Below are 16,065 nucleotides of genomic sequence, written 5' to 3'. Positions count from 1 at the left end.
TTGTTTTTATGTATTTTTAAAAAATATTTTAATGGATACAATAAAAACATTGTATGTTATTGCTTAATTTGTTGTATGCAAGTGGTGCCTAGAAAATCCCATGTTTCTTTACACATTGTTTTGTACCACTTAGTAATAAAGAAAACACATACTGTACACTCTATGTATTACTATATATGCAGCATGACTGCATTGCAGTAATAAATACAGAGGCTTCAATTTTAACTTCAAAGTGTATGTAAACCCAAAATAAATGTTCTTTATTTATGGATAGAATAAGGAAGGAGGTTTTCCTTTATTTCTGCCCTAGAAACACAAAAGGAAAGTAGTAAAAATTCTCTCCAAAGTAAATGGAATCACCATCTTAGAGTATTTTCCTTCACCTCTTGCTCTAATGCCAACGTCTTAGTGACAATGTTCATCAGGACAAAAAGATGGGTGAATGTTCCCAGAGGGAACACAAAACAAACAACCTCACAAAGGGTCTAACCCTTCCCCACTTGATTCAAAACTGAAAAAATGGCTTTTACACTTCAATGGGGCAAAACTGTTTAGTTTATTCTAAACATGGTGGCTAAAAACCGTCCCATGAGTCACCTTCCTTTATGTCTAACATACTGACCTGTAGATGGGAAAGTCTGAAATTAACGGGGGATCTCAGACTTGTGCTATTACTGTTTGTGATTGCTCCGGTCACCACCTTTGAGTTGATCACTGCCATATTATGTTGTCTATAATAATTCCCATTAAAGATGAAATTAAACTCTTTGTAGGTAATAAAAATAGCACCACCTAAAGAAGAAAGAAACCAAGATGGTAAGACAGAAAACCAATATAACTCAGAAGCACAGCAGTCTTCCTCTTAGCTCTAGTACAGGACATTCATTTAAATGCATTCCTACTCATAAAAATCTAGGTTGACTAAAAGCTTATCTGTATACCATATTATATTAAAGTACTGACAAATGTATTATTACTAGAGGGGTAGCTGTGGAAGTAGTATACTTGGATTTTTCAAAAGCATTTGACACAGTTCCCAACACGTCTAATGTGTAAGGTAAAGTCTACAGGCTTGGAAAGATCAGTTTGTAAATGGATAGAAAATTGGCTAAAAGATAGAATTTAGAGAGTGGTGGTTAATGATGCTTACTCTGAATGGTCTAAGGTTATCAGTGGTGTACCCAAAGGTTCAGTGTTGGGACCCTTACTTTTTAATATCTTTATAAATGATACGGGATCTGTGATTAAAAGTACCATTCAGTCTTTGCAGATGACACCAAGCTTTGCAGTGAAATAACTTCCTTACAGGATGTCTCCAACTTACAATCCAACCTCAATGCACTGTTTCATTGGGCAACTATGTTGCAAATGAGGTTTAATGTTGATAAATGTAAAGTTATGCACTTGGGGGCTAAGAGTATGCATGCATCATAATACTAGGGGGAGTAGAACTGGGGGAATCCATAGCAGAGAAGGATCTGGGTGTTCTGGTAGATCATAAGCTGTGGTTTCCAAAGCAAGCAAAGTCCTTTCTTGTATTAACAGAGGCATGGACTCCAGAGAGAGAGATATAATTTTGCCCCTTTACAAATCATTAGTAAGACCTCATCTGGAATATAAAGTTCAGTTTTGGGCATCAGTTCCCAAAACAGATATCGGGGAACTGGAGAAAGTGCAGAGAAGGGCAACCAAACTAATAAGAGGCACGGAGGAGCTCAGCTATGAGGAAAGATTAGAGGAACTGAATTTATTCTCTCTTGAGAAGAGGAGATTAGGGGGGGTATGATCAACATGTATAAATACATAAGGGGTCCATATAGTGAACTTGGTGTTGAGTAATTCACTTTAAGGTCAACACAGAGGACAAGGGGGCACTCTTTATATCTAGAGGAAAAGAGATTTTGTCTCCATATTCGGAAAAGGTTTCTTCACAGTAAGAGCTGTGAAAATGTGGAATAGACCCCCTTCAGAGGTGGTTCTGGCCAGCTCACTAGATTGCTTTAAAAAAAAAAGCCTGGATTCTTTCTTAGGGGTAAATAATATAACTGGGTACTAATATTTATAGGTTAAGTTGATCCAAGGAATATCTGATTGCCTCTTGGAGGGATCAGGAAGGACTTTTTCTACTGCTGTAGCAAATTGGATCATGCTTTGCTGGGGTTTTTTGCCTTCCTTTGGATCAACTGCGGGTATAGGATTGTGTATATGGGATTGTAGGGTTGCGTTTTCTTTACTGTATTTTGTTTTTAATTGAAACGTAGAAACATAGAATGTGTCGGCAGATAAAAACCATTTGGCCCATCTAGTCTGCCCAATATATCTGAATCCTATGAATAGTCCCTGGCCCTATCTTATATGAAGGATAGCCTTATGCCTATCCCATGCATGCTTAAACTCCTTCACTGTATTTGCAGCTACCACTTCTGCAGGAAGGTTATTCCATGCATCCACTACTCTCTCAGTAAAGTAATACTTCCTCATATTACTTTTAAACCTTGAGCCAGATGGACTTGTGTCTTTTTTCAACCTGACTAACTATGCAACTTAACTGGGTACTAATATTTATAGGTTAAGTTGATCCAGGGAATATCTGATTGCCTCTTGGGGGGATCAGGAATGACTTTTTTCTACTTCTGTAGCAAATTGTATCATGCTTTGCTGGTGTTTTTTGCCTTCCTTTGGATCAACTGCGGGTATAGGATTGTGTATATGGGATTGTATGGTTGCGTTTTCTTTACTGTTTTTTGTTTTTTATTGGTTGAGCCAGATGGACTTGTGTCTTTTTTCAACCTGACTAACTATGCAACTATGTAACTAGACAATTTATTTCCTACTAAGGGCCTATTCATACTAAAGTGGTAAAAATCAACATTTTACATTTATGCACATTACTGCAATGCAAGTTAACCCACAACCTATGATGTGGTGTGTTGCAGAATGGCACCCCAGTGCACTACTACAGTATAGAGAAACACATTGACACTGCAAATCACCAAAACATGCATACCGCCACATTGTGGTGCACCAATTTAAAAAAAGGGTCAAGTCAGTAATTTTCTGCATTAGGTGCTAAATATAAATGGGCTGCCCTAGTACTGCACACCTTAAGGATTGATAAAGTGTTGTAGTACCACATGGAATGGGCCAATAGATTGAAAAATAAGACCTCCTCCATGTTCTTCATCTTGTGTGATATTTGTCTTGATTTCTCTCAGACTAAGAACCCCATGTAGAAAGAAGAGGTATGGCCTTATCAGTACCTAACTACTACTTTAAATAAAAAATATGCACTGCGTGTACAGTATATAAAGGACAGTGATGCCATAAAGAAGAATAGAGGAAAAAGGGACCAGTAGGGGAGCTTGGTCCTATGACCTGTCAAAGTCATGTGACCATCCTCTTTTCCAATCTCAGGGTTATATCTCTAGCGTTTGAAAAATGGGTCCCAAAATGTAGGCCCCGGTGTGGAGTAATGCTGCAATGTCCAGCAGATAGTAGCAACAGCTTACTGCTATGAACTGGAGCCTAAAGCAGCCCATACATTAACATTATACACTTTTGTTCATTCCACCAGCAGTTTGTGCTGATTCCTCCATCCACACATTTGAGGAGGGTGGAGGAATCACTCCTGCTTTAGTATTGTGTTCTGACGGTGGGGAGCCTTCCCCGCCTTCAGAACACAATAATCAGTGTTGCTGGCTGGCTATATATATATATTGTTCAGGAAAAATGTGACAGAGAGGTGGGATAGAAGTTGATCAATAGATCGACTGCTGTATAACCAGAATGCCCATACATGGATCTAATTTAGATCAGTCACTGCTGAAGCCACATTTTGATCCAGATTCGGTAACTTAAGCCACCCTAAATTAATATTTCAGTTCATACTTGTGGTTTGGACCACACACCAGCTCTGCCAGTAATCCAGTGTGTTTGAATACTTTTTTGAATACTTTTTTGGTTTATATCATAATATTAGCAACTGAGCCATTTTGATTTTATATTACCTCCTTCTGCAGGCATCAGAGTGCAGGGCACCTCCATAATGTTGTCAACTGAGACCAAGGTGAAGGATTGGACACCGGAACTGCAGATATCATTGGAAGGCTTCAAAGTAATGTCTGGCAAAAGATAAGATGTGCTTAGCTAAATTACCTTTCTCACTTTACTGTAAAGTGTATCTGCATTTTGCACACTTAGAGAAAACCAACAGGTTCATTTTAAAGTGTACATCTTGCCAAAACTTTTAGTAAGGAATGATTGGAACCCCTGTTAAATTTTTACTGTTATCCAGGAGCTCCAGTAAAGAGATTTTCCCTCACTTCCTGTCCTGCTGACAATGATTTTACAAGACAGAAATAGAGGGAAACTCTCTCACAGTATCACAGACAGAAAAATAATGTATTTGTATAGTAGGGTAGCTGAAGACTACAACCCCTGTCTATGTATGTTACATACACCTGTCCTCTGCACTCTACTTTACCCCTTCCTGACCCCCACACTATATTACACACCTGATCCCTGCACTATGTACGTAATCCACCCCAAATCCAACTACTATGTACGTTACCCAAGCTGGAACCTTGCAGTATGTATATTACCTGACCAGAACCTCTGCATTATGTACATTACATACTTCTGATTCCTGCACTCCTGATCTCCTTAGGATCAATTTTTAAGCCCCTACATGCACCACTATTAGCCCCACCTTTCACTCTGCCCCCTCCTTCTCCCCATTCTCAGGAATTCTGATTTCTACAAGTTCCAAAGTATGCCAACCAATGTTGTCACACAATGAGTCCAGAGCCCTGTGTTTGTTACACTTTTAGCTTACACAGGACTCATCTTCACTAATAAACTCAGCTGAACAGGACAACAGTAGAGACTAAACTCTTGATTCTAGTTCACAAAGCAATGTCTGCATATGTATCACACAACATTTTTTTTTTTTTTTTGCCATGCTTACATCTGAGTACAATAAAGTTATCACAAAATAAATAGTAATAATAATTTAGAGTTTGCAAATATTTTTGGAAATAAATAGGATTATTTAATTGCACAAATGTTTACCAAGATATTTTCCTTGATCACCCAGTGATGGAAAGTTGCTGCAGATATGACTCTTACCACTAAACATGGTGCTGGGTATATAACTGAGCCTTGTTTTTTTTTTTTTGAAAATTACAGGAGCAAAGAGACAGAAAATGGCAACATAACTGTGTAATTCTACAAGAGAGAACAATATAATGAAACTACCACCTAGTGTCAGAACTACTAATCGCAGTATAATACAGTATATGAGAATGCTTAAGTATTAAGCCCTCTGGATTGGTATCAGGATAAGCCTGCACCCCATGTTCTGGGATACAGGGATATACTTTCTAGACATGTGCAATTCGTTTCGGTCCAAATACAAAATCAGACACATTTTTGGTTATTCGGAGATGCGGATGTACTTGAATCTCCGAAATGGAATAGTAACGAATTTCATTGAAATTCATTAAAGTTTGTTTAGTTTATACATTTTCTAACAAATTCTAAATTTTCAGAATGATTAGAATTTGAATCGGTTGAAAAATGATCAACCAATTAAAATTCTGTGTGAAGAATAGCTGGTTGTTAAGCAGTGGGCTGGGAAGCATGGGGTCAAGGGTCTCTTCCCCGCAACCCTGGGCTGTAGTTGTGGGAGTCTGCAGGCAGGGGGCTTATCGGAAATCTGGAAGCCCCCTTTAACAAGGGGCCACCAGATCCCGCGCCCCCCCCCATGTGAATAATTCACCAAAATGTGTAAAAAGTGAATAAAACAATAAACAAGTTTTTGACAATTCCTTTATAAAAAAAATAGAAAATAGTGTCCCCCGATGTAGAATCGTCTCACGCCCCTTGCTGCACTGAAATATTCTCTGAAATATTGCCTGTAAGAAGGAGGGATTTGGGTTTTTAGAGCACTGGGCTCACTTTTCATTGGGGTGCAACCTATATACTAAAGATGGTTTGCACTTAAATGGAAAGGGGTCTTTTGTGCTAGGGGAGAGGTATATGGGAAGGCTGGAGGAGTTTTTAACATAGGATTGAGGGCTAGCTGCTGAGCCGGATGGTCGCGTAGCTCGTGAGCTCCGTCTAGACACCAGTGTTAGTGGTCCCAAGCAACCAGACCCGGCCACGGAAGCGGACATCCTTCTTCTTCCAGGCCGGCGGTAGTGATATCAAAGATGGCGCTGGATCTCCGTCCTCCACACGAGGCAGTAGCAGCTCTCCACCAGGAACACAGGCAAGTTCAGTGTCTCCCCTGAGAACATTACATATCCCCTCCTCACTGACAGCCTCTACACCCCTGAGCAGGAGCCCAGTTAAACCAAAGCCTAGACTGGAGAACCAGGCTCAGCAGCTGGATGACCTAGGCAGCCCTGATTTTCTCAATCTCACAAGAGAATTGCCAGATTCCATACTGTCCTTCCCCACTGTCAATCAGCTCACTGCTGGATATGACCATGAAGGACATGCTGGTATCTCTCAGGGGCTCTATTAATGCGGACATAATACAACTGATAAAACACTTTACTTCTGAAATTAACACATTGACAATCTCCCGAGTAGACCATATTGAAAACAAAATGGATGAATTTGCCCACACAGTAAATTACCTAATTGACGCATAAAAGGAGCAGTCAGAGGATCAGGACTGGATCAAAGCTAAGCTTGCAGATTTAGAGGACAGATCCAGACGTAATAACCTGAAAATCAGGGGTATCCCAGAATCTGTCCAGGTGCAGACCTTGCGCCAGTATGTGCTGGATCTGTTCAAATCCCTTTTACTGGAGGTGCCAGATTCTGAGCTAGTCATTGACAGGATTCACCGCATTCCTAAACCGTCATTTTTACCGGACAAGGTGCCCAGAGAGGTGTAACCACTTTTTCCACATTAAGGAACAGTTGATGGCAGTTTCCCGCGCACAGGGTCCGCTCCCAGCACCGTATAACAATATACAACTGTTTGTAGACTTTCACAATACAATATACAGTTGCGGAGAAAACTGACAACTATAACTAAAGCTTTAAGGAACCACTCAATTGTCTACAAGTGGAGGAATCCCACAAAGCTCCTGGTGACTAAAGATGGGAGAACCCATGCAATATCCTCATTGGAGACGGGAATACAACTCCTTAAAACTTGGGGTATTATTCCCGAATACCTGCAACAAGACAGGGGTCGGGCTCGGCCCTTGAATCAAGATACTACCTGAACTCAGTTCAAGCACCCTTCTTAGACACTATATTGCTGCCTTCCGAACAAATAGTGATCATTCCACACTTCACTGGAGAGCATAGATGCCTCCTTTATTAGTAGATTATTAGTAGACTGTTCCCCTTCACTAATGGAGAGAGGTAGTATTTTCAACTGCACATGGATCTCAGATCCATTCTTTTAATGCTATGTTCTTGGGTGTATGTTGGGTGTACGTTTTCTTTTTGTTTTTATGTTTTATTGCAACCCATCCTGGAGTCCAACACAGTGCCTCAACCGGAAGTCCCAAGTGTGCGTCATAGTGAGCCAAATACATGGAAGAATCTTCAGAACTTGGCATCCCCCGGAGTGTCGACTACCACACGAGCACGACACGTAAGTCTATCAAGAGCAACCAAAACACACCATTACATATACAAACATGTAGATAAAGATACTATCACTTAATGCTAGGGGCCTTAACCACCCCGCCAAGCGCCGATCACTCTGGAAGGAGGCCACGAGACACAAAGCAGATATTTTGACTATCCAAGAGACACATTTTTATCAAGCATCTAACCCTTATTATCATCATCGTAGTTTTCCACATACATTTCTAGAGTCCATGCGGGCAAAAAAAAGGGGAGTACTAATCGCCCTGTGAGACAGGATAGGGCAGCAGTGTCTTGATTCCTTATTAACTGACATCAAATCTATTGAAACACAAAACAAACTTAAACCGACTCCCACACTTTTAGTGCAACTGACGGCCCTTAGAAGTGAACTTCGCAATCTCCTAGTTGAATCACATGAAAAAACTATCAGACACTTGAAAATGACACATTATACCAGCGGCAACAAGACGGGCAAGGTTCTCGCTCAGAAACTTAGAGGCTACAGACATAAAGGTAAAATAAGCCACCTCACCCATCACGCTACAGGCTGTAAACTATTTAATCCCCAAAACATTGCCAATGCTTTTAGTGATTATTACAGCTACCTATATAATCTAAAAGCAGATGAGGCCACCCCCAACCCTCACCTTCTATGGCTGAAAATTTTCTTGAGAAAATCAGGCTGCCTAAATTGTCCACAGCCCAACTACAATCACTCAACTCCCCTTTTACAGAACAAGAACTCACCACAGCTACTGGCTCCTTGCCAAACAACAAATCTCCAGGCCCAGATGCGTATAGTGGAGAGTACTATAAAACATTTCATAACATACTTACCCCTTACCTATGCAATGTTTTTAAAACAGCTGCTGCCCCATCCTATTTCCCCCAGGAAATGCTGAAGGCTTTGATCATTACGCTACCGAAGCCAGGAAAGGAGCCTGATGCTCCACAAAATTTCAGACCCATCTCATTGCGCAATGTTAAATTGAAGTTGTATGCTAAACTAATAGCTTCTAGGTTGGCTGATGTGCTACCCACACTGGTCCACCAGGACCAGTCTGAGTTCACAAAGGGCAGGCAATCCGCTGATGCTACTAGAAGGGTGATAGATATACTTCATATTGTGAGGGTGTCCAAAACGCCCTCAATGCTTCTAGCTTTGGATGCGGAGAAGGTGTTTGATCGCATACACTGGGGTTACCCATTGCGAGTTCTACAAAAATTTGGATTTGGAGAATAGATATTCTCAGCTATTATGGCCCTATACACTAATCCCTCTGCTCAGGTGTATACAGGTGGCTTGCTGTCTCGACCATTCAATATCACCATATCACTCTGTGTATACAAAGGAGCATGGAGGAGCTCATGACCATAATGAGGATAGTATTGACACAGCCCCAAATGATCCACAATGGTTCAAAAGTGTTATGGTCCAGACAGAATAAGGGTAGATAAAGCGCCTGGACCAGATGGCATCCACCTAAGCATCCTAAAAGAATTGAGTGATGTAATTTCAAAGCCTTTGTTTTTAATATTTAGGGACTTGTTAAGGACTAAAATAGTACCACTGGATTGACGTAGGGCCAATATGGTGCCTATATTTAAAAAGGGATCAAAGTCTTTGCCAAGTAACTATAGACCTGTTAGTTTAACTTCTATAGTCGGGAAGATACTGGAGAGTTTAATGAAAGACCACATAGATGAGTTCTTGCTGGAAATTTTTTTTTTAAGAAACAGACAGCATGGATTCATGAAAGACAGAAGTTGTCAAACAAACCTGATTTCGTTTTATGAGGAGGTAAGTAAAACCTTGGACAGAAGGATGGTTGTGGATGTAGTATACTTGGATTTTGCGAAAGCGTTTGACACAGTTCCCCACACATGGCTGCTGTGTAAGGTAAAGTCTACAGGCTTGAAAAGATCAGTTTGTAAATGAATAGACAAATGGCTAAAAGATAAAATTCAGAGAGTAGTGTTTAATGATTCTTACTCTGAATGGTCTAAGGTTATCAGTGGTGTACCCCAAGGTTCAGTGTTGAGACCCTTACTTTTAAATATCTTTATAAATTATATAGGGTCTGGAATTAAAAGTACCATTTCAGTCTTTGCAGATGACACCAAGCTTTGCAGTGGAATAACGTCCTTATAGGATGCCTCCAACATACAAACTGACCTCAATGCACTGTTTCATTGGGCAACTATGTGGCAAATGAGGTTTAATGTTGATAAATGTTAAGTTATGCACTTGGGGGCTAAAAATATGCATGCAGCATACATACTAAGGGGAGCAGAACTGGGGGAATCCATAGCGGAGAAGGACCTGGGTGTTCTGGTAGATCCTAAGCTTAATAATAGCATGCAATGCCAAACTGCGGTTTCCAAAGCAAGCCAAGTCCTTTCTTGTATTAACAGAGGCATGGACTCCAGAGAGAGAGATATCATTTTGTCCCTGTACAAATCATTAGTAAGACCTCATCTGGAATATGCAGTTCAGTGTTGGGCACCAGTTCTTAAAAAGGATTTCGGGAAACTGGAGAAAGTACAGAGAAGGGCAACCAAATTGATAAGAGGCATGGAGGAGCTCAGCTATGGGAAAAGATTAGAGGAACTGAATTTATTCTCTCCTGAGAAGAGGAGATTAAGGGGGGATATGATCAACATTTATAAATACATAAGGGGTCCATATAGTGATCTTGGTGTTGAGTTATTCACTTTGAGGTCAACACAGAGGACAAGGGGGCACTCTTTACGCCTAGAGGAAAACAGATTTAGTCTCCAAATACAGAAAGGTTTCTTCACCGTTAGGCCTCATGCACACTGGACGTTTTTACAGCTGCTGTTAGCAGCGTCAGACGTTTTTTTTTGCAGCTGCAGAACGCCCATCCATGTTATTCTATGGCCTCATGCACACATAGAGCTTTTAGGAGCTCCAAGTGGCATAGGCGTTTTACAGCTCCAAAAAAAACCCAGAAACTGTGGGTTCAGGAGCTCCAGCGTCAAGCTGCAAAAAACGTCTGACGCTGCTAAAGGCTCCATAAGGCTCCATAACGTTGCTTAACGTGCGTTAAGCCACGTTATACGTTTTTTTTCTTCCATTCAAAATCAATGGTTCCCTATGGGAGCCTATTGATTTGAATGGAAGTCACACCGCAGGTCGGATCAGGGTGATCCGACTTGCGGTGCGACCTGCACTGTGAGAATCTTGAGGGGGAACTCCACACCAAAATGGGGAAAAAAACGGCGTGGGGTTCCCCCCCAGGTTCCAAACCAGGCCCTTCGGATCTGGTATGGAATTTGAGGGTAGCCCCGCGCCGAAAAAACGGCGTGGGGTCCCCCCCAAAATCCATACCAGACCCTTATCCGAGCATGCAGTCCGGCATGCCAGGAAAGGGGAGGGGACGAGCGAGCGGCCCCACCCCCCCTGGATCATACCAGGCCACACGCCCTCAACATGGGGGGGGTGTGGGTGCTTTGGGGCAGGGGGGGCTCTGCACCCCGCACCTCAAAGCACCTTGCCCCCATGTTGATGAGGACAAGGGCCTCATCCCCACAACCCTGGCCGGTGGTTGTGGGGGTCTGCGGGCAGGGGGCTCATCGGAATCTGGAGGCCCCCTTTAACAAGGGGGCCCCCGATCCCGGACCCCCTCCCTATGTGAATGGGTATGGGGTACACTGTACCCCTACTCATTCACCCCATAAAATGCAGTGTATGGAAATGACGACAGGAGACGTTTTGGAAAATTTGTTAAAAATCTTCATCCGGCTCTTGTCCTCTCCGGGGGTCTTCTCCTCTCCGAGGGTCTTCTGCTCTTTTGCTGTCCGCCCTTCTTGTCTTCTCCTCTCCGGGGTCTTCTGCTGTCTTCTCCTCTCCGGGGGTCTTCTGCTGTCTTCTCTCCGAGGGTCTTCTGCTCTTTTGCTGTCCGCCCTTCTTGTCTTCTCCTCTCCGGGGGTCTTCTGCTGTCCGCCCTTCTGCTGTCCAATCTTCTTGTCTTCTCCTCTCCGGTCTTCTGCTCTTTTGCTGTCGGCTGTCCTTCTTCCTCCGGTCCTCCTCCGACGACGTCTTCAGCGATTATGCCGGCCTCTGGGCTCCGCAGCTTATTATATAGCCATTAGGGGCGTGGCCGCCAGATGACGTCATCGAGAGACCACGCCCCCTTGTGTCACAGGTGACGTCACCTGTGACACAAGGGGGCGTGGTCTCTCGATGACGTCATCTGGCGGCCACGCCCCTAATGGCTATATAATAAGCTGCGGAGACCAGAGGCCGGCATAATCGCTGAAGACGTCGTCGTCGGAGGACCGGAGGAAGAAGGACAGCCGACAGCAAAAGAGCAGAAGACCGGAGAGGAGAAGACAAGAAGATTGGAGAGGAGAAGACAAGAAGATTGGACAGCAGAAGGGCGGACAGCAGAAGACCCTCGGAGAGGAGAAGACAGCAGAAGACCCCCGGAGAGGAGAAGACAAGAAGGGCGGACAGCAAAAGAGCAGAAGACCCTCGGAGAGAAGACAGCAGAAGACCCCCGGAGAGGAGAAGACAGCAGAAGACCCCGGAGAGGAGAAGACAAGAAGGGTGGACAGCAAAAGAGCAGAAGACCCTCGGAGAGGAGAAGACCCCCGGAGAGGACAAGAGCCGGATGAAGATTTTTAATAAATTTTCCAAAACGTCTCCTGTCGTCATTTCCATACACTGCATTTTATGGGGTGAATGAGTAGGGGTACAGTGTACCCCATACCCATTCACATAGGGAGGGGGTCCGGGATCGGGGGCCCCCTTGTTAAAGGGGGCCTCCAGATTCCGATGAGCCCCCTGCCCACAGACCCCCACAACCACCGGCCAGGGTTGTGGGGATGAGGCCCTTGTCCTCATCAACATGGGGGCAAGGTGCTTTGAGGTGCGGGGTGCAGAGCCCCCCCTGCCCCAAAGCACCCACACCCCCCCATGTTGAGGGCGTGTGGCCTGGTATGATCCAGGGGGGGTGGGGCCGCTCGCTTGTCCCCTCCCCTTTCCTGGCATGCCGGACTGCATGCTCGGATAAGGGTCTGGTATGGATTTTGGGGGGGACCCCACGCCGTTTTTTCGGCGCGGGGCTACCCTCAAATTCCATACCAGATCCGAAGGGCCTGGGGGTGCAGGTCGCACCGCAAGTCGGATCACCCTGATCCGACCTGCGGTGTGACTTCCATTCAAATCAATAGGCTCCCATAGGGAACCATTGATTTTGAATGGAGGCAGAAAAAAACGCTGCTAACAGCTACTGTGGCCAAACGTGCAATAACGCTAGTAGGAAAAGCTACTGAAAGCACGTTTTTACAGCTGCTGTTTCCCGGCGTTATGTAAACAGCTTTGGAGCACGTTTTTATGACGCCCTGTGTGCATGGAGCCTAAGAGCTGTGAAAATGTGGAATAGACTCCCTCCAAAGATGGTTTTGGCTAGCTCACTAGATTGCTTTAAAAAAGGCCTGGATTCTTTCCTGGGTGTACATAATATAAATGGGTACTAATATTTATAGGTAAAGTTGATCCAGGGAATATCTGATTGCCTCTCAGGGGATCAGAAAGGAATGTTTTCCCCTGCTGTAGCAAATTGGATCATGCTTTGCTGGGGTTTTTTCGCTATCCTCTGGATCAACTGCGGGTATAGGATTTTGTATATGGGATTGTATGGTTGGGTTTTCATTACTGTTTTTTGTTTTTTATTGGTTGAGCCAGATAGACTTGTGTCCTTTTTCAACCTGAATAACTATGTAACTATGTAACTGCCAAACCCCCCAAAAAAACTTCTGGCCTCAATGAACACTTCCCACGGACTGCCTGCTCTTCCGTCTGACATTTCTTAAATAGCTAAGTGGCGGGGTCACCTGATGACATCAGCAGGTGACCCCGCCCTCTAGTTAGGTCATGACCGGGGCATGCTAGGTTGATGATGTCACAAGGGGATGGGGTCACCAAGTGACATCTCCCAAGTGGCCCTGCCCCTTACCTATTTAAGAAATGTCTGACGGAGGAGCGGGCAATCCACAGGGAGCATTTGGCGAGGCTGGAAGTTTTTTTTACTTTTTTCGGGTTTTTGGCGGTGCAGCGGGTGGCATGGGATGGATCTACATCAGGCGACATTGTTTTTTTTTTAGTTAAGGAATTATCAAAAACTTGTTTATTGTCTTTAGTCACTGTTTACACATTTTTGGTGAATGGGTAGGGTTACCATGTGCCCCATACTTATTTACATGGGGGGGGGTGGTATCTGGGGGCCCTCTTGTTAAAGGGGACTTCTAGATTCTGATAAGCAACCTGCCCGTAGACCCCACAACCACCGCCCAGGGTTGTCGGGAAGAGGCCTTTGTACCCATCAATATGGGGACAAGGTGCTTTGGGGCAGGGTGGCAGAGCCCCCCCCGCTCCAAAGCGCCCACCTCCCCCATGTTGAGGGCATGTGGTCTGATATGCTTCAGGAAGGGGGGTGCTTGCTCACCCCTCCCTTTCCTGGCCTGTCAGGCTGCATCCTCGGAAAAGGGTCTAGTATGGACCCAATGGTGGGACCCAATGCCATTTTTTTTTCTATAGTGTCTGGGGAATCCCATTAGTCTGCCTGTTAGTGGGGCATCTGTAGCATGCATAGGACATGCTGCAGCAAAAATGAAATTTCTAAAGAAAAAAAAAATGCATCAAATCACATTTAAATTGAATCTCGGTTGTACTTGCCGGACCAACTAAAAAAAAATTAAAAATAAGAAAGAAAAAAATAGCCCTTTGGGTCTAGTATGGATTTTAAGGGGAACCCCACGCCAAAAATGTAAAAAACAAAACGGCGTGGGGTCCCCCCCAAAATCTATACCAGACCCTTATCCGACCCTATGCTGTTTTCTTTACATTTTGGCATGAACACAACGCTGTTTTTTTTTTTCTCAAATCTTTCTATTGCCGGCATTGTTTTGTTTTTATTTCAGCTGTCAGTGGGGAAGCCAGCTAACAGCTAAAGACTCATTGGTTGTTAAGGATGCGGTGGCCGGCTTCCTGGCCTGCCGCTTAACAACAAGCTATTCTTCACAAAGACTTTGAATTGGTCGATCATTTTTCGACCGATCAAAATTCGAATTGTTATGAAAATTTGGAATTTGTTGGAAAATGAATAAACAAAATTGCATTTAATGAAAACGAAATGAAATTGAACAAAAACAAAATGAAACTTAATGATTTCCGAAACCACACTAGAAAATTTTTGAAACAAAACGAAATTAGTAACATAATGAATATATCCAAAACAAACACATTTTTCAGTTCTGCACATGTCTAATACTTTCACCTCTACTTCGAGTGGCACCAAAAGCAATAGAACAAGTCACATATAAGAATGCTTGTTGCACCTGTGTCTATATAAACAGCATGCGAACACCCTACTTATACTACTACAAAGTTTGCTTGCCCAAGCCCCATTCAAGAGACCTTAACATTCCATACATTTAAGCCCAGCATTGTGCATAATTTTTACCTAGTTCAGAGGTGTTAATATGCTGAATTCTTGGTGCCTCCAAAAATGATATGAGCACAACTCTTTCCACGCTGTGTAAAAATGCTGTAATTAATCTCCCTCTCTGGACATTTTTAGCGACTACACTGTGGTTTGCCAGAACCCAACTGAGATTTTCAGCTTTCTGCTGGAGCATTTCCTTTTCTTTCTGTAATAAGGCAGATACACATAAGGGGATATGTATCACTGGTTAAATAGTCAATAAGTCTGATATAGTTTGGTAAACATTCATTATATATACTGTATATAATGTAAAAAAAAATCTATATATACTGTGTATATATATTTATTTCCTGGCTCTGCGTCATGCCATCAAGACTACGGGTCAACCCCGCCCTCTTGACTCCCATAGGACATCCCTGAATACAGCATAAAAGGCAGGCAGTACCCGGTGGAGGTGTTCTTATTTTGTCCTCGCTCCGGACATTCCTGTTTTTTTCTTGTGCTCCTGCCCGTGGTCCCACGGTGGAAGGTCCTCTTGTTGGGGGTACACCCCCCTGATTTTGGATGCTCCTGGTGCCGGAGCATGGCATCTACATAACATGTTGCAGCCTTTGTGAGTAGAAGCAGCTGTCCTGGGTTCTTTTCTCTCTGTAACCGCCCAAATCCTGCCAAAATGGACTAGTCTTGCCCCCACCACCAACATCTGGCAAACCTTCAGAAGGACTTAGTCGCTGTCTTGGGGGGTTGGGAGGTTGAGAAGCCTTGGACTTTGTTCGGTCCATAAAGCAGTTGCGAGGACACCATGTAAAGCGGCTAAACTCCCTCCCCGGATGATACAATCTTGCGTCCTTAAACTGCTCTCGAGGCCTATTCGTGTGAAAGGACTGAACCCGACATCTCTGATCCTGAGGAAGAAGGCCAGATTTTCCTCCCCTCACCCGATGGATCGCATCCGCCAAAGTTTTGCTAAAAA

The 16,065-nt window shown here is 43.6% G+C and overlaps 1 long non-coding RNA gene across 1 annotated transcript; it reads right to left on the bottom strand.

Moving 5' to 3' along the window:
* Positions 1–754: 754 nt before the first annotated feature.
* Positions 755–15,155, bottom strand: LOC309552134. The gene is made up of 3 exons (XR_014225127.1): positions 15,111–15,155; positions 4,008–4,121; positions 755–792 (listed from the first exon to the last, which is right to left on the bottom strand). It is a non-coding gene; the product is annotated as an uncharacterized lncRNA (long non-coding RNA).
* Between the last annotated feature and the right edge of the window lie 910 nt (positions 15,156–16,065).

The sequence above is a fragment of the Pelophylax lessonae genome (genome assembly GCF_965119305.1).
Source record: "Pelophylax lessonae genome assembly, chromosome: 4".
Taxonomy (NCBI): Eukaryota; Metazoa; Chordata; class Amphibia; order Anura; family Ranidae; genus Pelophylax; species Pelophylax lessonae.
The sequence above is the reverse complement of the archived record's forward strand: the minus strand, read 5'-3'. Positions and strand labels throughout refer to the sequence as shown.